General features: G+C 38.7%; 1 pseudogene; it reads right to left on the reverse strand.

The window, feature by feature from the left end:
• Window positions 1-4707: 4707 nt before the first annotated feature.
• LOC129692149 (receptor-type tyrosine-protein phosphatase alpha-like) lies at window positions 4708-6422 on the reverse strand (annotated as a pseudogene).
• Between the last annotated feature and the right edge of the window lie 14561 nt (window positions 6423-20983).

The raw sequence follows: 20983 nt of genomic DNA on the forward strand, positions 1-20983 counted from the left end.
ATCTATCTATCTATCTATCTATCTATCTATCTATCTATCTATCTATCTATCTATCTATCTATCTATGTACATCTGAACTACAGAGTCTTATAAAAATGATCTATTAAATGTACTGAGATTGATTAAAGCATTTTTCTTCTGATCCTCATTTTTACTTGATAAGTAATTATATTTTATTAGAAAACTTTTAATTTACAGAAAAATTTAGAAATATATTTAGTAGGTACTTTTTTGTTGTTGTTTAAAATGGGCTCTACCTTCTATACCAACATAGCAATTCACTCTGGGGTGAATCTGAAACATTTATTGACAGTTTGTGTGAGATAAACATCTTTGCTAATGAAGGCAATTAATCTATTACCACAGATGGATTCACACTAAGTATCTTTCCTGAGTAGATATCACCTTCTTCTTTCTAGCCACATTTAAATCTTCATGACCTCATTTTTCATCCAGGGATAGCAATTTGTTATATACTGACTGTTTTAAGGAGCGGTCCACCATCCTCCCTCTAGATTAGGATTTATGCTTAAATCTCCTTGCTGTGCAGGGGACTGACACAAACTAAAGAGCTGGCAATGCTACCCATGAAGGGGCTGACAGCTTTAACTCTGCAATGGATCTCAAAGAAGCTGCGTTAGCAATCTGATTCCTCACCCTAGGAATTTTGTCACATCAAAGGCAAACAACTTTTCTCATTTTATACATATGAACTATCTAATTAAAGAAATTTCTCTTGTCTTCTTAAGACTAATGGTGCTTGATTTTTCAAAAGAGAAACTGTTGATTTTTCAGGAAATGAGCAAGTTTAGGCACACATCTCTCTTCCTGGCTTTTTCTGTTTCAGAATCATCATGATTCTGAGTTATCAGTTCATTATGCCCTAGCTACTTGTTAACCTATCTCAATTCTCCGTGAAGCAGATGGAAGTACAAGTCATTTTTATTTTGAGGAAAAATGAAATGAAGTACACCAAATATATGTCTCCAAATGCAATGTGCTCAACTTGCCATTTTTTAATGCTTGCATACCTAGTACATGAGGTATATTATGAAGCCTCAAACTCAACCTTTAACTGACCCGCTTTTTAGGCCAAAAACTTGATTAGATGGAACTCACTCCCAGAAATAGAGTTTTCATTTCATGAGAAGAGATGTTCAGTTGGGGTTCCATTTCCCTCATTGTTTGGTAATTACACTTAGATCATCTTCAGTTATGTATATATTTTAGGAAGCTTCTACTGTGTTGGGACTCCACACAAACTTTCAAATGGTCCTTAGTAATAGCTGTCTATCCTTGTATTCCCCCTTCGTTCCCCACTACCCTTCTTCTTTTGGTTTGATTTTTTGCATGCCAGACTCCCACTCCACTCCATAAATGTCTGTCCAATTTATTTCTCCTAAGAAGATCTGTCCCCACCCCCAATACTTTACATTATACCTAATCTCTATAGTTATATGGGTTTTAGCCTACTTATAGATTTAAAAGCTAACATTTATCCTGGTCATGGTGGAACACACCAGTAATTCCAGCTCTAAGGAGGCAGAGGCGGGAGGATCTCTGCAAATTAGAGGCCAGCCTGGTCTACAAAGCAAGTCCAGGACGGCCATGGGTACACAGAGAAACCCTGTCTCAACCAAACAAAAAAACTAAACCAAACAAACAAAAACAAAACAACAACACAAAAAACTAACATTTATATATAAGTGAATATATACTATATTTTATTTGGAGTTACAGGTTATCTCACTCAGTATGATGTTTTTTCTAGCTCCATCCATTTACCTAGTATATTGTGATTTCATTTTTTAAACATATGAGTAATATTCCATTGTGTAATTATATATTTTTAAATTGAGATCTCTCCCAATTTTTTATGTAAGCACTTAGTGCTATGAATATGTCAATCTTAGAACCACTTTTATTGTGTCCCTTAAGTCTGGAGATGTTGCTTTTTCAATTTTTATTCAATTATATACAGGTTTTATTTTTTAAAATTTATGCCTTAACCCATGTTTTTACTCATTAGTGAGTTGTTCAGTTTTCATGCATTTGTAAGCTTTCTGTTGTTTCAGTTGTTGTTGAACTGTGTGGGATGGATTAGGAGGTGTGGCTTTGAAGGAGAAGTTGTGTCACTAGGAGTGGTCCTTGAGGTTTCAAAGGTCCATGCCATTTCTAGTCTCTCTCTTTCCTCAATAAATGCTCTAGTACCATCCTTGCCTGCCTGCTTTCATGCTTGCCACCATGATAGTCATAGACTCTAAGCCTCTAGAATTGTGAGCTCCTAAATAAAATATTTCCTTTATAAGTTGTTTTGGTCATGGTGTTTTAACATCTCAATAGAAAAAAAATTAGACAAGCTGTGATTTTATTTGATTATTTCTTGTCTTTTTTTATTTTCTTGTATGTACAATATGAAATTATAATTTTGAAAGAAAATATTTTGTTTCAGTGATTACTATTTGTTAAGTATTAATACTTATAAAGGACTGAATCAATTGGCTATTGTATATTTTACCTTTAATTTGTGCTCATAATTTAATAGATCTAAAAATTTTATAAATAATTATGTAGCAATTCTATAGATTTCCAATTTTTAATTAAGTGTCCATTAATCTTTCTTCAGTCAAAAGAATTATGGTTGTCATGGATGGTACCCTCATGTCTAGCTTCTCTGATGTATCTTAGTTTTTACTTTATCAAATGGGTACCACTCACTTCATGCCCAGTGATGTTTTATGTTTATGTACCTAAACAACAATAATCCAGTATAGAAAGTTGTGCTTTTCAGAGTTGTATTACAGAGACACTATAATGCATAATGACAACACAAAAGAGATGTGAATAAGATACGAAGCAAAGAGGTCATATGCAAGGGCTTTTTTTTTTCTCAATTATTTTAGAGAAGAAATTTCAATTAAAGCAAAGCCAGCAGGTAAAATTACTGAGTAGGGAATCCGTAGGCAAATATATAAAGACAAAACCATGGGTGTGTGTAAGTTCTTCTTCAGAGAGTTTTATCATTTAACTTGACCTACTACACACAACACTCCAGTGACCTGGACCAGTAAGTCATTTTTCAGTGACAGGATCCAAAGAGAGAAGACGAGAAGTCATAAAGTAAAGAGTATAGAAGACAGTGAAGAAAAGAAAGTTTGGGGTCCAGATGTCTTGCACAAGATATGGGAGGTCAACCAAATAATATTATACAAGAGGAATACAGTGTATCTCAAAATCATTACAGACTGAGAACACAGCAGCCATGAGACTGATAGCCAAAGTCCTGTAAGCTGAACAAGCATGGTTTCTCAGGATATGAAATCTCAGATCTCCCAAGGCTCTGGCTCCAGGCCATTGCTGGCTCTGTCAAACATGCGCCTGCTTTTAGAATGAGCTGTTTTTCTTCCCCATACATCAGGGCTTCAGAAAAAGCCTCCAACACTCCATGTGTTGATTCAAGTATTGAGATGAACCATAAGCCTCTAAAAGGTACGTGTGGTGGATGTAGCTGATTAAGTATTAATATCTGAAACAGAGCAAAGAAGTTTTGGCTTCATGCTATTGACAGACATAATGGAAAATAATATAAAATTGACTAAAAGTTAATTAAGTTGACACTTCTTTAGTATATTTACTGGAGAGCAACAAGATGTACAATTACATTTTGATTTAAGAATGTTTACAGTGTAAATTTTATTAAAGTTAATTTGTAGCTTTTAGAAGTTATAATGTTTGTAAACATACAATGTATGCTCAAAAATAATGTAAACAGTAAGTTATGTCTTTTAAGTTGATATTAATGATACTACTCTTTTTTTTTTTTTTTGGTTTGGTTTTATGAGACAGGATTTCTCTTTGTAACCTTGGTTGTCCTGGACTCATTTTGTAGACCAGGCTTTTTTGGAACTCACAGGGATCCAACTGCCTCTGTCTCCCCACATGCAGGGATTACAGGCATGCATTACTGCCCCTAAGCTGCTATTCATTTTTTTTTAACTCTACATTGTTATTTTAGATTTATCTAATAACATAAATGCTATGTAATTTTGCATATAGGATGGACTGTTTCAGCTTGCACATTTTAGAAAATAATATGTACTTAAACTTACTATATCTTCCAAGCTATATAAAATTTCAGTGAGGAATCTCTTTACTGCTAAAAAGCTGATTTGCTTTAATATATTTCCCTTGATAAATATATATAGTTATTTTTAAAATATGGACTGGAAAGGGGAAGGATATTTACAGTACAAGGAGGGAAACAGGCTGGATGGGGACAGTAAGACAACTGCTTCCTCAAGAGCACTGGGAACACTGTGCTTTGTTTTAGTCGGCACCAAGCTACCTGGAATGAGTCTTATATTTACCTTCTTTAGGAAAAGACGTTTGAAGCAAAGAATAATCCAGCCCAATTTTCAAGCTCAGGGTTTCATGATATCAGTCCAAATATCACACTATTTAATTCCCCAATAAAACACTGGAAAAAGGACTATCAGTGCTAACACAAAATCTCTACCTAATCAGTAATATTATGTATATTAAAGTAATATTATGTATATTAATATTATGTATATTAATATTATGTACATATAAAGAATATGTGCCATTTCTAAAACAGTTATAAGATATATACAATTTGGGGTATATTAACAAAACAGAATATTACAAAATAGCAAAGGCAATTCTCCTGTCTGTGGGCCTGTCATGTTACTTGAAGTTGACATAGTCTGAGAAGGCATCAATGTACTCCTGCCCCACCTTGTAGCAGAATTCATACTGTTCCAGTGTCTGGACATGTGTAGCCTCTGTAGGCACAGGCTCTTGACAGTTTGGAAGACATGCCAAATTCCTTCTGCTTTTACACACTCCAGGACTGTACTCAAGGCACAAAGTTCCTTCCTGCCCCAGTGCTGTAGTGCACAGTGATGGGATGGTCCTTGACTGCTGCTGCTTCTTCTGCACTGCTGCAGTGATGTTAATCATGCCCTTCCCATCACTGGGGATGCCTGCCTCTGGCCAGCCATGGAAGTGGAACTGTCGGATTTGCCGACTCTTGTTCTCACTGGTGTTGGTGTCCAGCATGGCATCAATGACAACAAATGTGCCGATGCACCTATACCTGCACTGCAGTGGACCACGATAGCCCCTACATACTGAGGGTTACAGGCTTTCACCTTCTTGAGGAACTTGAGCATGCCAATTGGGGTGAAAGTCACCAAAGTCTGGCCAGCTGGTAAAACGGAACTAAATGATAAGGTGCTGTGGTTTTCTGTTGGTCTTGTTGCCCACCTCCTGAATGCAGAATTTCCGTACTGTGTAGTCCACCAGACAGTCATGTCCTCACAGACACACGAACATTCCCATAGGTCCAGCAACCATGGTCTGGCAGTATTGGGCACATTTACACTCCTTTCTCTCCTTCAGGTTAGTCACCATAACGATGGTAGCTGTGTTTTGTTCCCAGATAATTCTTCTGAAATCATTCATTGTTTCTTCTTTTGGTCCTTGTGCAGCAATGAATTTGTTCTTTTCTTGGTAGCCATTAATGAATGAAGCATCGAAGTAATCAGAATCTATAACCCCTTCAACAGATGCACTCTAGAGTGGTCATAGGGCAGGTTGTTTACATATCAATTTTTTTCCCCTGTTTTCCTCCTTGGAGGCAGCCTCACAGGTGGCCTGGATAGGACAAGCAGGTGGAGCGTTGAATTCCTCTCTGAAGAGCTTATTGTCATCAGCCATTCTTCTGTTAGTCTCCTCTTCCAGCTTGTCCACAGGCAGTGGTGGGCACTTCCTGTTGGTGCTTGGAGACCTGGCCAGAAACGGCACACTTTGGGGCTCCACATCCTCTGTGAATCCATTTGACAGGCGGAAAGAATTGGAATGGCTCCAGCTTGCTTGTATTTCTTAAACCTTAACATGTACAGAACTATGATAAAAAACACAATTACTAGCAGAGAGGACAGGGCCACCATCACCTCAATAATTGCTGTCTCATCTGCAGGAGGAAATGTTTCTGGGGTGGTTGCTGCAGTGCTGAAATTCCCATTCCAGGGTTCTGTTCTGGCATCTGTGAACGGGTCATCAGTAAGCCATGTTCCATTTGGTGAGGTGGTAGTTCCCCCAGAGTCCGTGCTGCCTGCTCTCTTGGTCCCATTGTCAGAGCGTGAAGAATTTACAGTAGTCACATAGGTGGGTTCCAGAGTTAGATTTGGGCTGAATGTTGGTGCCTCAGAAAGGGAATTTACTGAGGAGGTAGGATTTGAAGTTTTATTCTCTTCCTTAACCGATTCTGTTGTTGACGTTTTAATTAATCTTGTAATTCCTAAAGAAGGTGAAACTGTAGTGGCATTGTTGGCACTAACATGTACTAGACCACTGCCAAACAGAACAAGAATGAACCAGGAATTCATGCTGACCGAGCCCGGCGCAGGGCGGGACTGCGGGGGGGGGAAAGGCATGGTGGCTCCGCCTCAGCATCGCGGTTATCCATCCTCAGGGAGCCCTGCGGAAGTGGTGGCAACCTAGCCTCCATGGTGAAAACAGGCACAGGGAGGACTGAGCATGAGGCTCGCTGGCAGTGTGGTGCAGAGGGTCCGCGCTTGGATGGCCCCACGAGTCCCTGTCAATGCCTCGCTCATCGCAGCCTCACTCCCGACACCTGCGTTTTTATTTTTAATTTTATTATTTTAAAAGATAAAGTATAGTCTAAGAAAAGAGTGGTCAAGGAAAAAAGGGCTCTGTAATATTTCAATAATAGTTCCTCTATCTCAGCTAACCACCACAGTAACAAACTGAACCCAACCTCTATTCTGTTAAGCAAAAGGTGAATGGATCACCTATATTTACATCTTTTCAGTCTGAGACAAGAAAATCCCTGAGCCTGCTGCTACAGAAACAGAGAAGCCAAGTAGGGAGCTTGCTCCAGCAGCTTTCATCAAAAAGGCCAACCAGACACTCAATATTGATCGATACTAATGAGTTCAGATGAGATTAAACTATTCCTCCTATCACAGCAGGAATGGTATCACTGAGGAGATGGGTTATCTCTGAGCTTCTTTCACATTTACTCATGAGGAGCCTGTATCCTCATCCTCATAATCTAAATTTTATACTTGTGGATACAAAGCCATAACTTCCCGTTTGTGGCAGAGTGGTATCAAAGGGGCTTGGTGACCACATAACTTTGAAAAGTATCTGTAACTTTGTAGTACAATAGCCTAGACAGTCAGCATTCAGTTGAAACTGAGTTATTATACAAAGAATCAGAAATACCTCAAAGTAAATGAGAAAGAGCAATTAATGGGGTTCTAAGAGTGACATGGAACCTCTTATGAATTTATCCAACATATATAAGTCAGTCACAATAAAAATTCTTCAAAATATAATTCCAACTGTGTTTAAAACAAAATTCACAGAAAATATTCAAAAAATGAGAAGATAATAAAATATTCAAATAAAAATTTAAAACTAAAACATAGATTATTCTCATAGACTATACATGCTGACTGTGGAGATTGGGACAGGAACTATGTCAGGAAAGGGTAGTTCACGGTATCGAGCCAGCAGTGTGATAGTAAGATTGTCTGCAAGTCTTCCTTACATTGGAATAACATGCTCAACATGTTCCAAAGAATCTGAGTAATCTGGATCTACTTCATTAGAGAAAGACCTTGTGGTGCTTTGAACTTGCTCAACTATATTCATAGCAGCTTTATTCATAATAGCCAGAAACTGGAAACAACTTATATGACCCTCAACCAAAGAACAGATAAAGAAAATGTGGTAGATTTACACCTCGGAATACTACTCAGGTACTAAATTTTAAGGACATCATACAATTTGCAGGCAAATGGATGGAACTAGAAAAGATCATCCTGAGTGAGATAACCCAGACCCTGAAAGACACACATGGTAGTACTGACTTATAAGTGGTTATTAGTCATAAAGTACTAATATCCACTTATAAGTCAGTAACCATGCTACTATCCACAGACCGAAAGAAGCTAAGTAACAAGGAGGGCTCAAGGTGAAGTGATTGATTCTCCATGAGAAGCAGAAATAGATTAGACATTGCAGTGGGTGGGACTGGGTAGAGGAGTAGTGTTGATAGGAGCAGGAAGGAGCAGGTCAGCGGAAAATGGAGGGAGAGAGAACTGGTTTAGGGGAGGCATCTCTGGAACAAGCTAGGAACCTAGAACAATGAAAACTCCCAGGAATCAATGAGAGTGACCCTAGCTAAGACCCTACCTGTGTAGGATATGGAACCTGACCAGCTATCTCCTATAACCAGGCAATCCTTCTGATGGAGGAATTGGGACAAAAACCCAGTCACAAAACCTTAGACCTACAATTTGTCTTGCTTACATGATATGCAGGGGTAAAAGATGGAGCAGAATTGGAGGAAAAGATCAGCCAATGACTAGCCCAGCTTGAGAACCATGCCATAAGAGGGAGCCTGTCCCTGACACTATTAATGGTATTCTGCTATACTTGCAGACAGGAGCCTAGCATAGCTGTCATCACAGAAGCTTTACCCAGCAACTGATGGAAACAGATGCAGAGAACCACAGTGAAAACTTAAGCAGAGCTTGGAGAACCATGTGGAAGATTGGATAGGGAGAGTGTTTGAAGGAACCAGAGGGATCAAGAACACCACAAGAAAATCTACGGAATCAGCTAACCTGGATCCATAAGGGCTCACAGAGCCTGAACTGCCAGACAGAGAGCAAGTATGGATCAGACGTGAACCTTCTGCATCTATGTTAACAGTTGTGTAACTGGGTCTTCATGTGGGACTCCTGAAGCAGAAGCAGGGGATGTCTCTAATTACATTGTCTGCTTCTGGATGCCTTTCACCTTACTGGGCTGCCTCATCTAGCCTAAAAAGGAGAAGATACACCTAGTCTTATTGCAGCTTAATATGCCAAGGTAGGTTGATATCCATGATATCTAAAGGAGGTTTCCCTTTTCTCTGAAGAGAAAGGGAAGAAAGGTAGGTACAGGGTGGAGGGTGAAGTAAGAAAGTAGGACTGTGAGGAGAGAAAGAAGGGAAAGCTGAGATCGGGTGTAAAGTAAATAAATAATAAATTAAAAATAGTAACTATGCATCACTGAAACAGAAAAAAAAAAAAAAGAAATGGCTTTAAAGTCTCACATATTTGAATACTTACTCACCAAAGAATGGAACTGTTTGGTAGGATTAGAAGGATTGGGAGATGGCTTTTTTGGTGGAAGTGTATCACTGGGAAATGTGGGCTTTAAGGTTTCAGAAACTTCTTTCAGTACCAGGCACTGTTCTCTCTCTCTCTGTCTCTCTCTCTGTATTTCTGTCTTGCTCTTCCTATGGTTCAAGATGTAAAGCTCTCAATTACTTTTCTAGACCCATGCTCCTCACCATGATGATAATGGCCTAGCCTCTGAAAGTGTAAGAAAGTCCCCAATTGCATTCTTTCCTTTAGAAGACTTGCCTTGTCAGAGCCAGTCCTTCTTCCCATTACTATGTAACCCACTTGGACACTGAGCTGCCATGGGCTACATCTGTGCAGGAGTTCTAGGTTATCGCCATGCATGGTATTTGGTTGGAGTATGAGTCTCTGGGAAGACCCTGTTGTTCAAATTTTCTGGTTCTGTTGCTCTCCTTGTAGAGTTCCTGTCCTCTCCAGATCTGATTGGCCTGCTCTTTGAACACCCCCCCTGTGGGGGGAGCAGCCTTACCAGGCCACAGAAGATGACAATGCAGCCACTCCTGATGGGATATGATAGACTAAGATCAGAAGGAAGGAGAGGAGGATCTCCCCTATCAGTGGACTTGGGGAGGGGCATTCATGAAGAAGGGGGAGGGAGGGTAGAATTCGGAGGGGAGGTGGGAGGGGCTTATGGGGGATACAAAGTGAATGAAGTGTAATTAATAAAAGTTAAAAAAAAGAAGACTTGCCTTGGTCATGGTTTCTCTTCACAGCAATAAAACACTAACTGAGACTGCCTCCAATAATATTAAAAGTCTGACTCACATCTATAAAAAGTGCTTCTACAGTTTTGAGTAACACTATTTTTAACACCTTGCCAGAGAAGTATTTCTTCAGAAGAAAACTGTAGTCCAGTGTGATGACACACCCCGGCAATCCCTGTCTTGGGAGAATGAGAAAGAACAATTTTAAGTTAAAGGCCAGCCAGGGATACACAGCAAGTGCCTGTCTCAAAATAAAACTAATAAGTGTAGCAACAGTACTAATGCATTTTAAAAAATATAAAAAAATACAAATGAAATGTGACTGTAAATTTTAATCAAATAATTTATATGCTGCAACTCACAAAAACTTATTGGAATTCTAACAGTATAAACTTTAAAACTACACAAAATGTAAACATGCCTGTAGGCTTCCAATGAACAAACTGAAATCCTTATGTCTTCTCAGTTTAAAGTATTGACACATTTTTCATTGAAAGAGAATGATGCCGTACATTAGAGATTCAAAATATTCTACCAGAAAACATCCAGAGACAGTAAACAAGTTCAGCAGTATGTCAGGACACAGAATCAACTTATGTAAATCAAAAACTCTTCTACAAACCAACAGTAAATATACAGAGAAGAAAACCATGTCTACAGTCCCATTCACTCTACTTTAAATCATAACCATGTGGTTTTATGGATATTTAGTTGTGGGTGAGAGACATGTCACCAGTGATAATTAAAAAAGTTTTTTAATGGAAAAATAAAGGTTTATTATTTCTAGGAAGAAATAATAAATTACTGAGAATACAGAATTAAAAGTATTTAAATACTACATACCATATACAGTTGTCAAAATTTTACCTTACAAACATGTATAATTTTGTATTTTCATGTAAAGGAGGTAAAGATATTTTAACTATTTTTCTATTATGAAAAATAATAGATTGTTACGACTGATTAGTAAATCAGTCTTTGGTGCTGACATTGAAAGGTTTTACCTGATGCAATATTTATTCACCTTCCAGTACTGTAGAAATGTTTGCCAATGAGAATGAGCTAGATGAACAGGAGAGAATATCAAAGAACAACTATCAAGCCCATCAAACATCTCAAAGGCTTACAAGAAGAAACAAAGAAACAGCTCAATGAAATAAAGAGCAAAGATCATAAGAATAATAAACACCTTATAGTGATGCTCAAGAAACCACACACATAAGGCATATGGGAATGAGAAAGACAATAGGGAATTGAGAACAGAACTCAAATAGAAATGTTGAAGAGAACTAAAAAATTAACACAAAGTTGGAAAACTGAATAAATTGCCTAGGAAACAAGAAAAATCCTAGTAGAGTGAATCAAGCAAAAGACAGAATGTCAGTACTCAAAGATAAACTAAATGATCTAGGCTAAATAAGCAAGAAAAAAAAAACTTAAAGAATATTCAGTAAATGTAGAATGTAGCACCTTTTTAAAAAATCCTTCTTTATTTGGGGTGTTGAGGATGCAACCTCCCTTCCAATCTCTCAGTCCTACATAGGAGAGAGGTTAATGTGGAGAGAGGGCCCCTTTACTTCTGGCTGTTTAGGGTTGATGACTCTTTTAGAGCTATACCAATCTTTGACAACTGTAGATGCAGCCATCAGTCTTCTTCATGCAGCTGTGCCCTGAATTTCTCCCCAAAATGTTTTTTTTTTTTTTTTTCATGTGGTGCTATAGTTCAAACTCAGGACCTTGCTCATGCTAGCCATCGATTTTCTCAACTGAACTACAAGTCTGGTTCCTGGTTCTTTGTAAAAATGGTCTCACTATTCCTCTACAGTGAGTTCTCTGTTTAGCTCTGTTCCCCATTTTTTAATTGGATTACTTGGTTTGCTGCTTTTCAGCCTCTTTAGTTCTTTATATATACTGGATATTAGCCCTATGTCAGATAAAGGGTTCCTGAAGATTCTTTCCCAATCTGTAGGCAGTCACTTTGTTTTGATGACAGTGTCCTTGAAATGCTCAACATCACTAGTCATTAGGGAAATGCAAATCAAAGCAACCCCAAGATTTCACCTTATACCCATCAGAATGGCTAAAATAAAAAAACTCAAGAGATAACACATGCTGGAGAGGTTGTGGAGAAAGGGGAACTCTCCTCCACTGCTGGTGGGACTGTAAACTTGTACAACCACTCTGGAAAGCAATCTGGCACTTTCTCAGACAACTAGGAATAATGCTTCCTCAAGATCCAGCCATACCACTCCTAGGCATATATCCAAAAGAGGCTCAATTACACAATAAGGATATTTGCTCAACCATGTTTGTAGCAGCTTTATTTGTAATAGCCAGAAGCTGGAAACAGCCCAGATGCCCCTCAACTGAAGAATGAATGCAGAAATTGTGGTACATCTACACAATGGAATATTGCTCTGCAATGAAATATAAGGAAATCATGAAATTTGCAGGTAAAAGTGGGACCTGGAAAGGATTATCCTGAGTAAGCTGTCCCAGAAGCAGAAAGACACACACGGTATATACTCACTCATATAGACATATAACATAGGATAAACCTACTAAAATCTGTACATCTAAAGAAACTAATCAAGAGAGAGGACCCTGACTAAAATACTCAATCCCCATCCAGAAAGGCAAAGAGGATGGACATCAGAAAAAGAAGAAAACAGGAAACCACCTAGAAACCTGCCACAAAGGGCCTCTGAAAGGCTCTGCCCTGCAGACTATCAAAGCAGATGCTGAGACTTATGCCCAACTGTTGGGCAGAGTGCATAGAATCTTATGTAAAAAGTGGGAAATAGTAAGAGCTGGAGAGGACAGGAACCCCACAAGGAGAACAACAGAACCAAAAAATTTGAACATAGGGGTCTTCCCAGAGACTCATACTCCAACCAAGTACCATGCATGGAGATAACCTAGAACCCCTGCACAGATGTAGCCCATGGCAGTTTAGTGTCTAAGTGGGTTAAATAGTAGTGGGAAGAGGAACAGCCTTTGACATAATCTGATTGGCCTGTTCTTTGATCACCTCCCCCTGAGGGGGGAAAAGCCTTACCAGGCCACAGAAGATGACAATGCAGCCACTCCTGATGGCATATGATAGACTAAGATCAGAAGGAAGGAGAGGAGGATCTCCCCTATCAGTGGACTTGGGGAGGGCATGTGTGAAGAAGGGGAAGGGAGAGTGGGACAAGGAGGGAAGGAGGAAGGGGCTCATGGGGGATACAAAGTGAATAAACTGTAATTAATAAAAAAATACAACTTAAAAAAAGTGGTCTCACTATAAAGTATAGGTTTGCCTTGAACTCATTGTTGCCCAGGATAGCATTCTACTTTCGAATATGTGAGATCTTGATCCCTCTTCTTGTACATTAGGACTATAGAAGGTATAAGTCACCACATCCAGCTCCCTCTGCATGTTTTTTTTTTCTTTCCCTTCTTAATATTTATTTTTCTATATCAATCACAGTCATCACTTTGCATCCCAGCTGCAGCCCCCTCCCCCATTCCTTCCCAATCCCACCCTCCTTCCCACATCTCCTCCCAGACCCTCTCCAAGACCACCTATAGGGGAAGTCCCTCTCACCCGCCATCAGACCCCAGTCCATCAGGTCTCACCAGGACTGGCCACAATGTCCTCCTCCGTAGCCCCGCAAGGCTGTTCCCTTTGCTGGGGGGAGTGGCAAAGAGCCCGTTATTGAGTTCATTCCAGAGACAATTCTCCTTCCCCTCACTAGGCAACCCCCCCCCCCCATAGGGCCACATCTGAGCAGGGGCTCCAGGCCACATCCAGGCACGGTCCTTGGTTGCAGAACCAGTCCCAGAAAAGACCCCTGTGCCCAGACATACCTGGTCCCCTCCATGTCCCACTATCTCCCCCTCCTACATAAGACTCCCTGCACTCTGCCCCCGGCCCAACCATGATTCTCAATATCTGCGCAGATACACTGATAGGTACAGTCCCCCAGAGGCCTTCCATGGCAGGTTCCCGTCCAGCCTCTCCTCCCCACTTCCAATGTCCATCCCACCTGTCCTTCCAAGTGAGGGTTGATCTTCCCAACGTAGGACCTCCTTCCTGTCCAGCTTCCCTAGGTGTACAGACCGTAGTGTGCCTATCCTATCCTATGGGTCCAGTATCCAGTCACAAGTGAGCATATACCGTGGGTGGCCCTCTGCCTCTGGGACACCCCACTTAGGATGATCTTCTCTAGATCCCACCACATGCCTGCAAACTTCATGATTTCCTTGTTTTTTAATTACTGAGCAGCATTCCACTGTGTAAATGTACCACAGCCTCGGTATCCATTCTCCATTGAGGGCCATCTGGGCTGTTTCCAGGCTCTGGCCATCATGAACAAAACTGACACAAACATGGCTGAACAAATGTCCTTGTTGTTTACTTGAGCATAATTTGAATATATGCCTAGGAGTGCTATAGCTGGATCTTGAGGAAGCGCTAATCCTAACTGTCTGAGAAAGTACCAGATTGATTTCCAAAGTGGTTATACAAGTTTACATTTCCACCAGCAGTGGAGGAGGGTTCCCCTTTCTCCACAACCTCTCCAGCACGTGTTGTCACTGGAATTTTTAATCTTAGCCATTCTGATGGGTGTAAAGTGAAATCTCAGGGTCATTTTGATTTGTATCTTCCTGATGGCTTAGGATGTTGAACATTTCTTTAAGTGTTTCTCTGCCATTCTATATTCCTCTACAGAGAATTCTCTGTTTAGCTCCGTACACCATATTTTATTTGGATTACTTGATTTGTTGCTTTTTAACTTCTTGAGTACTTTATATGTTCTGGGTATTAGCCCTCTGTCAGATATAGGGTTGGTGAAGATCCTTTTCCAATCTGTAGGCTGTTGTTTTTTTCTGATGACAGTGTCCTTTGCTTTACAAAAGCTTTTTGTTTCACAGGGTCCCATTTAGTGATTGTTGCTCTGTGCTGTTGGTGTTCTATTCAGGAAGTTGTATCCTGTGCCAATAAGTTCTAGCCTCTTCCCCACTTTTTCTTCTAACAGATTTAGTGTGTCTGGTTTTATGCTGAGGTCTTTGATCCACTTGGACTTTAGTTTTGTGCAGGGTGATAAATATGGATCTATTTTCATTTTTCTGCATGTAGACGTCCAGTTGGACCAGCACTATTTGTTGAAGATGCTATCTTTTTTCCATTGAATGGTTTTGGCTTCTGTGTCAAAAATCAAGTATCCATAAGTGTTTGGGTTTATTTCTGGGTCCTCTCTTCAGTTCCATTGATCCACCATGCTATTTCTATCCTCGGCATGTTTTAACATTAAATATGCAAACACAATTTAACTTATACTTCAAAATTGTACTTCTCAAGCAATATTTAAAGGTTCTTATTTCATATTCTCAAAACAAAGTCAAGGGAAGTAAGTGATTATGTGAGACTTCACAAATTCTGGAAAATTAAGATTTAGTACTCAAAAAAAGTTGCATAAAACTTTTATATATCATATGATTCAAGGATTAAAATTTTATTGAGAGGTTTTATGACTAGTCAGTTATAAATCCCACACCCTCCACTGACAATTACACTGTTCCCATTAGAAAAATTTAAACGGTAATGAAGAATATCAGCAGAATTAAATTCAGGAAAATATAAAATCAACACTTAGTAAACTATTCAAGTATACATGAAATAAGATACAAAAAACATGAGATCAAATGAGTTGGCACCATGAAAATGGAAACATGACAAACAACTTCAAAGGATTATATTTCTATGGGCTCCTCTTCACTCTTTATGATGTCTTGTCTGGTATTTTAATTTTTGCTGTTTTACTATGCAAATCTAAATGTGACTATTCTTAGCAATTATGCTTCTAGCATTATTTTTTTGCTTTCTCAATATCCTAAATATTTGTTGTTGTAATTTTATCCATGTACATGGTTTACTCTATCTTGTTACCTCTGAAATTATTTTCTGTTTTCAATTATATTTTTCTATCTGCTTACATGTAAACACATACTTCCACTATATCCATGGACTTTTGCTTCCTGAGACCAAGCTTTCTTTCTCTTATTAACCCCAGATCTGCCTTTAAAGTGATTTAGCCAGAACAGAAGTTTAAAACTATCACCACTCTGCTGAACCAAAATAATGCCTTGTCTCTATTACATAATGAAACACAGCCTCATTGTTCAAGTTTAAAGCACCTTTGATGAACAGTTAATGTCATGTACCTTCAGCCTCAGTTCCAAAATTTCTATCCCTCTAAAGTATTAATCCAACCATATTATTGGTATTTATCCATGCTTATACTGCTTCTATAGGCATGGGATGTCTGCCTATAGGCACTTCTGGAAAAGATATCACATTTTGTCTATTTGACTAGAGTTTCACATGCTTTGCAACTCTGTGTTACCTTATTTGGAAAGTCATACATCTTCCAAATAAAAGTGTGCTACACTTTCTAAGCTGATTATATATCCTCTACTAATTTCTCTGTTATGGAGAACGTAACAATTATTATCACTCCTTTGAAACATCATTATTTTTCTATGTAGTCTATTAAAAAGACATACTGAATGTGTACCACATATTAGACACATATACATACACACACACACACACACACACACACACACACATATATATATGCACATTCCCTGGAAAAGAAAATTTCATAACAATGAATTCATGTATAGAACAGAAAAATGACAAAAAGTAGGTTTTTAATTAACTATATTTCTTACTGTGAAGTTCATCCTAGAAAACAGATTCAACTTTTATTTCTCTGAAATCTATAGTCTTGAGGGGGGAAATTAGAAAGTCTGATTCAGAGGTTTTATTAACAGCTGAATCCCTCATTAAGCTTCCTTGGAGTGTAAAAATATTCCTAAGGACAAACCTCCCAGACTCCAAAATGCAGCAAGTTGGTGTCTACCCTCTAATCAGCATCAATATGGTGCAGGGTAAGTCAGCACTTTTATAATGAGGCAGCTGTTCATAGCTCAGTGTTTATATCAGCTCACATTGCAAAAAGGTTCAAAACGTCTCTACTGAGAGAATCAGCTACTATTTACTTAACACAGCATTAAATTAAAAATGTGGCATACCTAAGCACCTTTTACTGCTTGGATGTGTCTACCAACATTAATGTTTGCTCTTCTAGTACATAAAGAATGTGGCCAGATTAAAGTAGTCTTGCTTAAAGTAATTGCTTTCTCTTTCATTTTTTTAACTTATGTTAAAGAGCAGAAACACAACATGTTTTATGAAAGGAGAAAAAATGACTCTCACTTCCACCACTCCATCACCGAGTTAAAGAGTGACAGAATAGTATGTGTTTGGAGTTAGTGAAGTATTTTATGACCTGGTATTTATCTTTTATAACCCAACATTTCAATTTTATAACTATACCAATTTCTAAACTCCAGGAGTCAAATCAAAGTAGTATGATTTACCAAAAAATAATGTATGATCAAGAATGTGAAATTAATCTGGTATGATGAGAATGATGAATCATAAGTTTGAGTCCATGTAGGAATACATAATGAGGCCCTGTCTCAGTCAAAAGAAGAAGAAGAAGAAGAAGAAGAAGAAGAAGAAGAAGAAGAAGAAGGAGTGAACTTTGCTTTTCTGTTATTACTCTAGTATTTTGTGTTCCCATATCTTTGTGTAATGTTCTCTGCCTGATTGACACAGTCAGAATGCCTTTATTCAGGTACAAATTTCATCCATTATAGAAGACAGAAAATACCAAACAATGTCTGCAGGCTTAGACTTTTCACACAACCTATTTTATTTAGGGTTCTTAAGCGCCTTTACCTCCCTTCCAACCTCCCACCCTCCACACCTGAGGTAGGAGATTAGTAGGGAAAAGGGCTATAGTTCTATTTTTTCCACTTCCTGCTGACTAGGGTCAATGAGTCTTTAGGGAATTACCAAACTCAGTAGTCAAGATACTAGCAGTCCGGATGAAAGGCCAACACCAAACAGCAACAGAAAGTTACCAAAAGCCACAAGACTCAGTTGGATTGCCCAGAGAAGTTGTATGGAATGTTTCTCTCTGTGAAGTCAAGTGTCAAAGTACAAAGATCAGCACAGCAATGATCCAAAAATCCATGTCTCACTGTGCTTGGGCATATATATGTCCACTACCCAAGGTCCAGCTACAGATTTTCTCTGCTGGCCAAAGTCATGCCCCTTACACATGAGAACTCAGAGCAAACATCATTTGTCCAGCTTGCAGCAAAATATTACATGACAAAAAACTCAGTTTTCAAGGAAATCAGAAAATTCTACTTTAAATGTGTAAGTCAAATTATTTTAATTATAAATCGAACAGAATTCTGATTCTCATTCTTTTCCTCAAACATGTCGTTCTCTTTTTCTGCATGCTGAAAGTGTCACTGACCAGGTTTGATTTACTTTTTTTTTTGTCTATGTTGGCTTCCTCTGCACATATTTTAAAGTAAACACTAGTGACCTAGTGACATCTAACATTTTTCCTTCTTCATTTTATTTTTATTTTTTAATTATTTTTTATTTTTAAATAATTTTATACATTCACTTGAATCTCAGCTGTAGCCCTCTCCCTCTTTCCCTCCCAATCCTCCCCTCCTTCTCTCATCTCCTCCCTGCCCCCTTCCGAGTCCACTGAGAGGTGATGTCCTCCTCTCCTTCTATGTGGCCCTAGCTTATTAGGTATCTTCAGGATGGTTGCAATGTCCTTATCTGTGGCCTAGCAAGACTGCTCCTCACTCAGGGGGGAGGGAAATCTCATGAGTTCATGTCAAAACAATACCTGTCCCCCTTTCTGGGGAACCCACTTGGATGCTGAGCTACCATGGGCTATGTCTGAGCAGGGGTTGTAGGTTATATCCATGCATGGTCCTTGGTTGGATAAACAGTCTCATAGAAGACCCCTGTGCTCAGATATATTTGGACCTTGTGGGGCTCCCTGTTCCCTCTAGGATATACTAATTCCTCCTTCCTTCATATGATTCCCTACACTCTGCCAAAGGCTTGGTTATAGGTCTCAGCATCTGCTTTGATACTCTGCTAAGTAGAGTCTTTCAGGTGCCTTCAGAGTTAGGCTACTGTCCTGTTACTTGTTTTCTCCTATTTCCAATGTCCATCCCCTTTATCTTTCTAGATGAGGATTGATCATCTTACCCCTGGACCTCTTTCTTGTTTATCTTCTTTATGTGTATATGTTTAGTATGTATATCCTATCTTATAGGTCTATATAAGTGAGTATATACCATGTGTGTCTTTCTGCTTTTGGGATATCTCAGTCAGGATGATTTTTTCTAGATCCCACCATTTGCCTGCAAAATTCATGATTTCCTTGTTTTTAATTGCTGAGTAATATTCCATTGTGCAAAAGTACCACAATTTCTGTATCCATTCCTCCGTTGATGGACATCTGGGTTGTTTCCAGGTTCTGGCTATTATGAATATAGCTGCTACAAACATGGTTGAGCAAATGTCCTTGTGTACTTGAACATCTTTTGGATATATGCCTAGGTGTGGTATAGCTGGATCTTGAGGTAGCACTATTTCTAATTGTCTGAGAAAGCGCCAGATTGATTTCCATAGTGGTTGTACCAGTTAACATTCCCAACAGCAATGGAGGAGGGTTCCTCTTTCTTCACAGCCTCTCCAGCATGCATTGTCTCTTGAATTTTTGTTCTTAGCCATTTTGATGGATGTAAGGTGAAATCTCAGGGTCGTTTTGATTTGTATCTGTCTGATGGCTAGGAATGTTGAACATCTCCTTATGTGTTTCTCTGCCATAATTTACTTTATTTGTTGTATGGAAAAGATTTTTTCTACTTACAGCAATTTATTTACACCAAAGGAACTGAACTGATCATGTTTAGGTATTTTAATTTCTTAATAAGAATATCCACAAAACAAAAGCAAACTTCATATTACCCAGACTGGAATAGTGTTCTGAGGAGTATCATCCTGATTATCTTTGAGCAGGACTGAATATAAAATGGAGAGAAAGAAGCTCAGGAAGAATATGCAATAAATGTAGCCTTTTGTTAAACAGTGGTATAAAATTGTTAGAGAAACTGCTTATGCAATAGAAAACATGAGCAGAAATCATTTTATTTGTGTTCAGCAAATTAAAGAGGGCAACATAATTAACAATGTAGGAAAAATACAATTTGAATATTGCTAATAATATTTTAAAGTAGCATAACTATTAGAAAATAGTAGAAGGGATATTTTTTCAGAAAATAAAAGAGTAAAAACATAACCATGAATCACACTATCTGTAGATATTTGGATTGCTTCCACTAGTTGACTATATAAATAAGGCTGTAATGAGTATGGTTTAGCGAATATTTCAAGATAGTTTGTTTTATTATTATTATTAAATTTTTATTTTTTCATATTAATTACGGTTTATTCAGTTTGTATCCCAGCTGTAGACCCTTCCCTCCTGCCCTCCCAATCCCACACTCCCTCCCTCATCTCCTCCCATGCCCCTATCCTAGTCCACTGATAGGGGAGGTCCTCCTCCCCATCCATCAAGAGAGTTCTTTAATTTTTGTGGCGATATGCCTAAGAATGGGATATCAATAAACCATTACTGGCATTTGCAAAGGTTTGGTAGTCAATGAAATAATTACTTTTTTTAACTTAGGCTGTTAAAAATAGAACTCAATATGCTTTCATTACTCAGCACTCAAGGAGGGAAGCCACACTTATCAAGAACCCAAGAAGTCTGTCTTCTTCAAAGACCATTGTGGTTTTAATGGAGACTGAATAAAACTCTTATATGAATAACAAAAATAGCTGCTCTTTGATCATAGATCATTAGTTTGGTAAAAGCTTAATAACATTTGACCGAAGTGCCTGCAATATGTTTTAACATTATGTGCAACCTTGCATGCATGTGCTTGTATTGAGAAATAACCTCGCTTTATACAATATATTTCCAGGGGCCAGCCTGCCCTCGGCCAGCTCCCAGCACTCCCAGGCTGCTTGCTGCAACCCCCATCCTAGCTACCACTGCTCCTGCCATCACCGCCTCTGAGAAA

The sequence above is a fragment of the Psammomys obesus genome, unplaced genomic scaffold (genome assembly GCF_907164565.1).
Source record: "Psammomys obesus unplaced genomic scaffold, mPsaObe1.curated_primary_1811, whole genome shotgun sequence".
Classification (NCBI taxonomy): domain Eukaryota; kingdom Metazoa; phylum Chordata; class Mammalia; order Rodentia; family Muridae; genus Psammomys; species Psammomys obesus.